We start from the raw sequence: 11,587 nt of genomic DNA, 5'->3' as shown, positions 1-11,587 counted from the left end.
TTGGAGAAAGGGAGCTTAAATTAATTTCTTGAAATATGAAAATAAAAGATTAAAGCATATCACCCATTAGGCCTAACATTTTATTTTAAAATGTAACTTTGTTTTTTCTTTTTTTTTGAGCCAGCAGATCTACTGACCCCCAGCACAACCACTGATGTACCTGCTTGCAGAGCCATTTTCCCATGATACTGTAAGCTTAGGCTAGGGTCTGGCTCCATATTTAAGGCCTAGGCTCTAACCTAATGTTAGAGGCCTACAGTACTGGCAGTAGCACTAATTTACTGAATATTTGATTTAATGAATATTATTATAAAAGACATTAGATGATAAAATTTAATGTTAATGGAAATTTTTGTTAAAATTAGGCCTACCTGGTTTAATAAAGGTTTAACAAGCTATATATAATTATTGTGTACAGTGCCACAATGATGTGGTACTTTGTGTTATGTAACACTGATGTAAACTGGTAACCTAAGATCTGCACGGTCGAACAATTTTTATTTTCCATGACAATGAACTTCCAAACTTATGTTAAATCTCTTACATCTAAAGCTAGGCCTAGGGACCTCTTCAAAATACTTCTAGGAATCGTAAACCTAATGTAGGCTGACAATTCTTGAAATTTTCTGGAGTGAAAGTTTAAAAGGGATTCTCAAGTAAATTTGTCTGTGATTGTTCAGTAGTGCACAGGTGAGGAAAAATTGATCTGACATTGTCAGACTGGTAACTTCACCACTGGATTTACCCAATATGTTGTATGTTTTGTTTTTTTCCATCTGAATGCTAAAGTAATTCACATTCTTAATAAATTTATCTAATGGTTTTGACTAAATTTTCCCAAACCTTGAATGTCTTTATGCAGTTGACTTGTGTTTTTTCGGTTGAGAGATGATCTCTGTCTGAACTTGGACCTTTAGTTATATGTGTAATCTGTATCTGAATGTGGATGTTTTACTATACATGTAATATATCTAATAAAGAATGTTTTACTATACATGTAATATATCTAAAAAGGATGTTTTACTATACATGTAATACATGTAATAAAGGATGTTTTACTATACATGTAATACATCTAATAAAGGATGTTTCACTATACATGTAATATATCTAATAAAGGATGTTTTACTATACATGTAATTTCTACCTGAACTTGGATGTTTTGTTATATGTATAATCTGTTCAAACTGGGATGTACTTCTAATATCTTTAAATTTGTATGTTTTGCTATATACATAATCTGTATCTAAACCTGGTTGTTTTGCTATATATGTAATCTGTAAATCAACTTGGTTGTTTTGTTATCATGTAATCTTTATCTAAAGTCATATGTTTTTCTGTATATGTAATATACCTTAATTTGGTTGTTTTACTGCACGTGTAGATATGTGGTCATTTTGTTTTATGTACTCTGCATTGAAGTGTATGGTATTAACTAAATCAGAGACAGGGATAAACAAACCAGTCATAACATGCTCTCCACAATCCACCAGAATACTATAAAGACCTTACACACACTGACCTGAAGACGAAAGGTGGAAGACTTTGAAAATATCGTCCTCTACACTTGTGTCTCTACAACAAGCAGTTGCCATCCATTTTACAAAGTTTCATCATTAATACTCTGCCTAAACAATCTATCAAAGAACACGTTATATGTTCATGTCTGTAAGCTAAGAATTTGAACTTTCTTGAGAGGGAAATTCAAGAAGATTATTTAAAAACCGAGGTTAAACTATCATTTATTTGGCTAATTAAAAACTTCAGATAACTTAAATGCCATCAGTGGTTTAAAGTCAGATACAAAGGTCAAATTAGTTTGTTTTGTTACATGTTGCCAAATTTGGTAATTTGTAGTCCTGGGTTTTGATTGTACATATAATTCAATTTACATTTGAGGCTAGTGGTAAATGTCACACAAAGGTCAGGTTATTTCATTATATAACTTTGTGAAGCTATAGGCAATAGGTTGTAGTTGTGTATTAAAATCATGATAAATTATGGTTACAGAAAGATCAGACCTTTTTTGTTTGTTTCTTGTTCAAGGTAGTATGGCAAACATGATATTCAGTGAAATAGATGTTTTAAACACTTTATTAGCCAAAGCATTGCTTAACTTAGTGTGTAAGTTATACAGGTGCTTACCATCAGTCAGATTGTGAATACAAGTTATAGTTGTGTTTTTGCTTTCTTCATGAAGACATTTCAGAATATGTAAAACATTGTCTGAAGTTTAGTGTATATAAAAAAAAGCTATACATAAAGGTCAGTATTCATCTTTTCTTCTTTGAAAATGTTCTATTTTATTAACTTCAAGTTTACTGGGATCTCAGAATAAATAATATATATATATATTGTATACCTTTCTATAAGTCATCAACCATCCTCAAGTTAATTTAATATATTTTAAAACAAAACATTATATATACAAGAAAGTTATTTGAATGTACAAAAACAGTTGTACATGCAGTATTGTAGAACAATGATTATTAAACTGAAACTTTTGTTTTCATTCAGAAAGGGCAACTGATATTTTTAATTTCTTTCACACAAAAATGAATCATGCTACATTGGCTGTGTGTGTATATATGTATGAATAATAGAGTAGATTATAGATATTCTTGGCTCGTTTATAGTTGTGAACTATACGTGGACCTAATCTTCCAGGGTCAGTAAATACTAGCTACTAAGAAGTAGTGAATTTATTGTCTTGAAAGCTGTAAAAACATTCATTTGATTTCATGGACCACTTGTTCACTTCTGAACATGAGAAATGAGTGGAAGTTCTGATAATATTTAATAAATTTGAAAATGTCTATTTGTATTTTTGACTGAATGATTCATAACCCAAACATTGTTTTTATTTTCAAAAAACACTCGCAGTGTTGAAAACACCTATAGATGATTGGTCTATAGAAACAATCTAGATTCTTATCTGTTTATTAATGAATCAATATGCATGCTGTTTTAAGTGTAAGAAATAAAGATTTTTAAAAAATTATGTACTTTTATTTCAGATGGACAGTGGAAATGTGAAATTTGTGACAAAGTCCTGCACACTAATTCAGGGTATAGAAGGCACATGCAAGGCCACTCTGGACTTAACCGAAACTACCATTGTGATCTATGCCTGAAAGTGTTTCACTGGAAAGACAGTCTTTTGCGACACAGAAAAATTGTTCATCCTCATGACAGTTAAATCAGCCTCTGTGCAAAAGCTGCCCGAGCATTCTAACAAACAAAAAAATAAAATTAATCAGGGTTTTTTGATGATATTTTAGACTATTGCTTTCACCTAGTTCTGGAGAAAATATTTACTGCAGTGCTTTATAAAATTAGTGATGTTGTTTAACATTATTAAACACCCTTTGTATATAAAAAAAAGGTTTAAGTGTGATTAAATCCAATTATTAATGATTTAAATGCTGCTTCATATGAAAATAAGTGTTTTGTCAGAGAAGTGGATTTTAATCTATAATTTATATAATAAACTTCCTTCAAGCTGCAATTATCCAAAATGAGGCTTATAATAAAAATGTATTTTCAGAGAAGTCAGTTTTAATATATCATTTATAAAATGAATTCTTCTCAAGTTTCAGTTAGTCGAAATGAAGTATATAAGTAATGGAAAAAAATAATGCTTGAGGGTAAGATGCAACCCATTAACTAAAAAAAAAAAAATTCTAAAGTTACAGCATTTATTTAAAGATGAAAATTAAGTCTAATTGTCAAGAGAACTTTGGTTGTGACTGTCTTTATTTAGGCTTATAAATGCAATTGTGATAATCTATTCCTTAAATAAATCAAACTGTTATTTTTCCATCATATGAAGTGTGTATAATTATTTTAATATATATTACTTATTTTTGCAAGCATATAAAATGTTGTGCATGTAAATTAGGAAAAAAAGTTTAACTTGACAATTGGTAATGTAGAAACTGAAGTTAATGAATTATTTTTTTATTTAGAAATCAAGAGAAAGGAATTAGAACATAATGATAACACTGTGTATTTATGAAGTTAATTTTTATATTGTAAAACTTCATTAAAGATTTTTATTTAAGTAATCATGTCGTAATTGAATTACATTGCTTATCTCTCTATCAATTATCCCTTTTCATTTGTAGCAATAGCCATCCATAAACCTTAATTCACAGTCATCCATATGTTGATGAAATTTAAACATTCAAGTTTACATCTAAAAAAACTTACTTAACATTGTTTTCTCAATGTCACTTTGTCTTGATTTGAATTGCTGTATAACAAGGTTCAATAAATTTGTTATAATAAATTTGGTTTGATTATAATGAATAAAATATTAAATAGTAGAAAGCACTAGTCAGAATTATTATAAGCTGGAAGTAACATTTACTTATTTTATATAAATTATGCAATAGTATACAAGCACATCAATCACTAGGTGTAAAATAATTTTTCCTTAATAAGCAAGTTTCAGTTTCTTTTTGGTTGAATAAATTTAATTATTTTTAGGTAATCTCCAGTGGACTGTCCAGAGTTTTCATCCTACTCCTCTGAAACAACGTCGGGAGCTTTACAACTGTACAATATGTGGAAAAAGTTTCAAGGCAAAGAAGTATTTGGATCAGCATTTACACAGTCATACAGTACGGTCATTTGAATGCCCTCGATGTTTGTTGAGGTTTCGTTGGAAGAAAAACTACATGTATCATGTCAATAAGAATGTTTGTCAACCTCACTGGTCTTCGACACTTGGTTGTATAAATTAGTACCGATGTAATAAAAAATAGTCATGTTACATGAAGATTCACCTGAAAAAAAAAACTATTATTTTATGAAGAGTTTCATCAACATAGTCTCACTTCTTGTTTGTACAAATTTGATATCAGTATTTTGTTATAGTTTAGTCATCTATGTACCTGTGGGGAGTGGCTGTACAGGTGTTTTCTAAGTTATCATATCCTTCAGTTGGTCTTTGAAACTGTTGTACATATAAAAAACAGCAATGATGTTTTAGTACATGATTGTACAGATTACATTTTCTGTTTTGTTTAGTTTATTATTTAATAGTTTTTGAAGATTCATCACAACTTGAGTGTATGAATTACTACCAGTATTTTGTGTGTTTGTTCAGAAATTTTGATGCATTGTTTTATTAGTCATCAGCAAAGATAATTTACATCATGGTTATGGCTAGTTATGAGGTCACCGAGGTCCAGACCTTGGTTAAAATTTGAAATTAAATGTAATGTACTCTTTAATTTTAAACCAATATGGAAGAGGTATACAATATATTAGGCTGACCCCTATGTGCGTATTGGTGTTTGGACCTCTGGAAAATTTTCACTCTAGCTATGGCCATGTTTCACATTAGTTGATTTTTTTAAGAGTATGATCTCTTTTTTGTACATACATAATAATTAATTCCTTGTAGTGCTCATCAAAAGTATTTATATAATTACTGCATCTGTTATAAAAAATTATAGATTTTTTTTTATGATAAATAGGGTACACTGACATCTTGATAAAGAGAATTACTTTAACACAGATTAACTACATGAAAATGTTCTCTGAAAACAAAAGTTGTTACAACTATTGTGTAACGTTTATATATGTGTGTGTGTGTGAAATAAAGTGAATAGGTAACATCAGATGCTTTTAGCACCATTAGTAGATAAACTTAACTACCAAGCATAATTTTTGAAAAGATTAATTACAACAATGGTAAAAAAATTTAACATTTTATTCTGGTTGTTTTAGATTATATTTATTCTACTTTCAGCAATGTACTTTGAAAACTACTAGGTTATTGCATTTTGGAAAACTAGGAAAAACACAAATAGGTTAGTTGTAAGGTCAACATTAAAGAAACTGTTGATTAGTAAATGTCAACATCATCACAAATTCCTCTCACTTGAAGCTTTTTTTTTATTTGGTTCTGACTCCTTTGTTTGATTAGTTTTTACCTCTAACAATGTCAGTTCTTTTATTTTCCTATCCTGTTTTTTTTTATTTTATATATACATTATTTTTATTTATTTATGTAAATTCTATGAGCTTCAGTTTTTGCTATAATGGGGAAAATAAATAACTTATGAAGATTTGAATGAGGTCTTACTGTTGGTGCTTGATTAGTAGGTTTCTCAGTTGCAAGAATGGCCAAGCTGACTGGCTAGTCAAAGGACACTGTATCCTGACAAAAAAGCATGGTTATCAGATGAAAACACTGTAAAATAAGGGAAATTCTGGTTGGAACAGAAATTTATCAGACAGGGATAGAAGGCAAGTAAATATGAAGGATTGCTCAAGCTAACAGACATAGAACTATGTGTGTGAACTGATAGATTATAATGATCCAGAAGCATCCACTTCCACAAACATGATGTGTAGGAAGTTGATTGAAATTAACTTTGGTAATTGTGCCTTTTTACATAAACCCCTTATCTCTGTCAGCAATCATCAGAAACATTTTCAGTGGTGCTTAGATCATCAGGATTGGATCGTTACCCAATGGATGTATATAATGTGGTCAGATGAATCACGCTTTACATTGTTATGCACTTTTCTGCAGTATGGTAGGGCTAGAGAGTAGCAACAACTAAATAAAGTCATGCACCCATCCTGTATAATCTCCATTATACAAGGTCTTGGAAGTGATGTAATGTCATGGGGCTTGTTTATGTGTCATGGTCTAGGTTTCCTGGTTCTCTTGAATGATCATATCTATGCTTGTGAATATTTGACTCCCTAACTGACCAAAAGTACATGGTGTCTTCCAGGATGATAATGCCACAGAGCTAAAATTGTTCATGTTTGATTCACTGAGTGTGATACAGAATTCTTAACATCTGCCCTGGCCTGTACAGTTTCTTGGTCTCAGTCCTATCAAACATTTATGGGATGACTTAAAAAGAGCTGTAAACTGCATCAAGATTACAGATAACATTGATTTAGTAATGGTCAGATATTGAAACAGACACCTTTCAAGCATTAATGGAGCCAATACCATATTATATCTAGGCACATGTTGTCTAACATGTTATAAGGTTGGGGTTTCTATAGTTTGATCAATGAGTATACATATTTATATGTTTTGAATGACTCACAAAGATATGTGTTATAATATGTTCTGAAAAGAAACAACTAGTTAAAAATGATTTTTTGTAATAGCTATCATAAGTATTGAGTACTTACATTTGATGTACCTGACACAATTCATACACTTAATATGCAAACAGGTATGTAGCTAACATATATCTGTTTTATTGCAAAGAATTGATGTATTATGAGATGATGTTCAAGACAAAATATGATGTAATTCCATAAAATTGATTAAAGAATATGAAAAGGGTAAATCCTGCATTTTTTCTTCTTTCCCCCAAAAGAGCACATGGCTGTTGTTGTTGGCTATAAACTTTGCCATGTTTATTCAAGAACTTTATGATATTTGATTAACTTTGAAGAGCACATAGCTTTAAACTTCATGTGTTTATTCAAGAACACTTTTTGATATTTGATTAACCTTGAAGAGCACATGGCAGTAAACCTTCATGTGTTTATTCAAGAGTGTTTTTGATATTTGATTAACCTTGAAAAGCACATAGCAGTAAACCTTCATGTGTTTATTCAAGAGTGTTTTTTGATATTTGATTAACCTTGAAGAGCACATAGCAGTAAACCTTCATGTGTTTATTCAAGAGTGTTTTTTGATATTTGATTAACCTTGAAGAGCACATAGCAGTAAACCTTCATGTGTTTATTCAAGAGTGTTTTTTGATATTTAATTAACAACCTTGAAGAGCACGTGGCCATAAACTCTGATGTATTTATTCAAGTGTTTTTTGATATTGGATTAACCTTGAAGAGCACTTCGCTGCAAGTGAATCAAACGTTTTGTGATTATCAGCCATAAGTGTTTTCCAAAGATGAATGTTAATCAAGATATGAGGCTTTAAGCAGACTAAACTTCCTGATTTTGTGTGGGAGGATGTTTGGGCCAAACACAAAATGACATAGATTTATTACTTTTCTGCCAGTCAGATAGATAGATCTGAATTGTCTAGTTGATCTGTACTTGGTGCCCCCCAGTGGCACAGCGGTACGTCTGCGGACCTACAACGCTAGAAACCGGGTTTTGATACTCGTGGTGGGCAGAGCACAGATATCCCATTGTGTAGCTTTGTGCATAGAATCAAACAAACAAACTGTACTTGGTCTTCAAGTATATATGTTATGTAAAGTTTACATCCTGTTTTCAATATCTGTTTCATGTATTTGTGATCTTATTTGACTTTCTTTATTTGTTTACATAACACTGTATTTTTATATATGTAGCTGTTCAGTCATTCTAAAAATACAGCATGTTAAGTTTTATAATTAGTAGCTATGATTCACCTTCAAAAATATTATCTTGTAACTAGTAATTAAGAATAGTGTGATTCACCTTATGTATATACAATATATATATATTTTCCATTTGGGAGAAGTATTAGATGTGTAAAAACAATTATGCTATTTTAATAATTAGGATATTTTAAAAGTTTATTTCTACCTGAATCACTAAAACAAATACTTATTTTCACTTATGATTTTTCATTTCTCCTAGATAAATCTGTGGATTCTCACATGTACTGGGTGCCCTCCCAAGCCTGTCAATTAGTATTTCGATGTCCTGTTTGTAAAAAAGATTTCAAAGCTCGTAGGAACTTGAAGCAACACATGCAAGGCCACGGAGAACAACTTCATTGTCCCAAGTGCTTTATGAATTTTAGATGGAAGTGTAACCTGTCCTACCACACACGTCACCGTTGTCCTTACAGAAATACAACAGTTGACGAGAAATGATGTCTTCTTTTTTTTTTAATTATTTATTTCATAAGGTGCTAAATGTGCAAAACACCATCCATAGGTTGGAAGTTGAAATTTTATTTGTTATTGTTGATAATAGCCTTGAACATTTCCCATGATGTGTATTATTTATGAAATGAATAGTCATTGGGTACTGTTTCTGGACAAGCTGAATTGATATATATGTTTCTGCAGACAAATAACAAGTGGTTCTTGTTAATAAAATTTGTTTTTATAATTATGTAAGTATGGCTCATTGTATCTTGGATTAGGTAAAATATGGTGTTAACTGTGGTTTTGTAAGAAGAAAAATCAAGATTATTTAAAAATAAAGGTTAGTTTATTTTAGTAGTGTTGTTAATTACTTATACTAGTATAATTATTTTGAAAAAGTGTGCAGATATTTTTATGTGTGAATTTTTCACAGGCTTTGGATTTGTACCTTTTAATTAACTTAGCCATTTTTGGAAAATGTGAATTATGGTTAGAAAAAGCAAGTTTGTAATGGCAATATCTGGTAATCTGTATTATTCAGTGTCCACAATATTAGATGAATAAGAAGTTTTGTGCTATTTATTGAATAAATACCTTTTTTTTTTACTTCATACAACTCTAAGGACATACCTTTGTGTGTGCTAGGTAAACAGAAATGACAGCTTGACTGTTCACAGAATATGTTAGTAGTAGCCATTTGTGTTTGGGTACAAAGTGTTTTGGTAGTCAAATATGCTACTTCAAATACAATCATTCATGACATCATAAAGTGTGTATACATATCTAAAAACTAAAATTTATTCTTGTATACTAAGTGCCAGATCTGTAATCCATTATTTTGAAAATTACTGGATAAAAAATGAAAGTGTATAGACCCTTACCAGAGTTACTGTCTCTGTTTTTACTTGTGAAAATGTGTATTCAGAAGTTTGATGTTAATGAACTTGTACTGGTTGTTATTGGATAAAAAATGAAAGTGTATAGACCCTTACCAGAGTTACTGTCTCTGTTTTTACTTGTGAAAATGTGTATTCAGAAGTTTGATGTTAATGAACTTGAAATATTCTAACAGAAAAGGTAGATTTTTGAATCTGTATGTACTGTGGTGTAAACAGTTCTCTCAAAATAAAGCATTGATGATAGATTTCAAAATAAACAATATATATATTTATTAATGAGTATTAACATCCAAGAAAAAAAGGGAATCAGTACGGGAAAAGAACAGCTATATAATCTATGAAATTCTCTCATATGTGTTATTGTGTGGTAGATAAAATGTTGATGACAGTTTAGATGGTAATACTATATATTATATTTATTTCAGGATTTTATTTAATGCACTTTGCTGCGACGTAACATGTTTTTCTACCATAGTTATGTGTTCAGTCGTATTCAACACACGCTTATTACTAAGAGTTTTGATTAACGGAAGGGGCTTTTCAATAATCCCCCCCCCCCCCAAAAAAAAAAACGTAATGGACTAAAACTTAAAAATGAAAGGTATGGGGTTATAGTAAAACTAATTTTTTTATTTTGAGTTAAAAAGTAATGTTGTTAAAATATCATTTGCTTTAAGAAACTTTAATTTGCTTTATACAATGTTTTGAAATGTATGCAATGTAATAAGATCACTGATGAACTGTCCCCCATAGTTAGATTTGACTTCAATATAATAATAACATAAGAGGCCTTTCTGTTACAAAAAAGGATTGAAATTTCGTTCTTATAAGACGAGTTTTTTGTGTTTTTTTTTTTCAGGTAATCCGGCTTTTGACTCGCATGGAGAATTGATAGAGTTGATGAGGATGGCATGCCCAGTTTGTGGAAAGATGTTTAAAGCTAGAAAGAATCTCCGACAACACATGGAGACCCACGGAGACATGTTTCAGTGTAAAAAATGCCTTATTAAATTCACCTTTCGTTCCAGCCTCACGCGGCATAATCGTACATCTTGTCCATTTCGTAACACCATTGAAAACATGGTTAATGAAACAACATAACGGGGTTAATAATGCTCGAATAAATCATGTAAGCTAAGTAGCTTGTGAGAAGGAAAAATAAAATTGTTGAGTGTGATATTCAACCCAATTCTAACACTGTCACCTGTTCGTTATCTGGTATAAGTCAAGAGAATACGTCTATTACGTGCAGGGAAAAAATACGTAAATTTGTTGTTACGCTGTTTTCACCGTCAGCAAAAATTCATCTTTTGAAAAGTGTTTTTTTTCTTTCTCTTTTAGCTGGATTTAATAAAAAAACAAAAACGCCCAATGTTAAAAAATTGGTTTGTGCGTCAGTTCGCAATTCTGATGTTTTTTTAAGTGTAGTATATCGATAATAAAGTTACTTTTGCTAGGTCTCAGCGAATGGCAATCAGTAACTTAGACCTTTATCATAATCGTGAAATGATTCATAAACAAAATTGTATTGTGTATATGTATTACCGTTTGATCTGATTAAATGATGTTTGTTTGGACATGATTTAACATCATCTCAATTTTTAACATTCAAAATATACAAGCCGCTTTCCGAATGAACGCGTACTGAACCATAAGTAGTGTGATAATATATTGTTACGTCTCCGTTCGTTAATTGATTATCCGTAAATTCGTTCCGACGAAACTTTAGCGACACAAGTACTTTCTTAAATACAACTGGTTTATTCTTTCCGAATACAACTTTACGATTCACTCAACTTCAACAGTCGTTTTGTAACAAACGCTATAATTCTCACGTGCTCGTTAATACTCAGTTCAATTACTCACTA

General features: G+C 30.7%; 1 long non-coding RNA gene across 1 annotated transcript in view; it reads left to right on the top strand.

The window, feature by feature from the left end:
- Positions 1-10,572, top strand: part of LOC111088421 — a 19,903-nt gene extending 9,331 nt beyond the window's left edge. The window contains exons 3-4 of the long non-coding RNA XR_002612943.1: positions 3,018-5,822; positions 8,585-10,572. This is a non-coding gene — a long non-coding RNA (uncharacterized LOC111088421). The remainder of the gene's footprint in view (positions 1-3,017; positions 5,823-8,584) is intronic.
- Positions 10,573-11,587: the final 1,015 nt, after the last annotated feature.

The sequence above is a fragment of the Limulus polyphemus genome, unplaced genomic scaffold (assembly GCF_000517525.1).
Source record: "Limulus polyphemus unplaced genomic scaffold, Limulus_polyphemus-2.1.2 Scaffold3723, whole genome shotgun sequence".
Taxonomy (NCBI): domain Eukaryota; kingdom Metazoa; phylum Arthropoda; class Merostomata; order Xiphosura; family Limulidae; genus Limulus; species Limulus polyphemus.
This window is presented reverse-complemented; position numbering and strand designations above follow the sequence as displayed.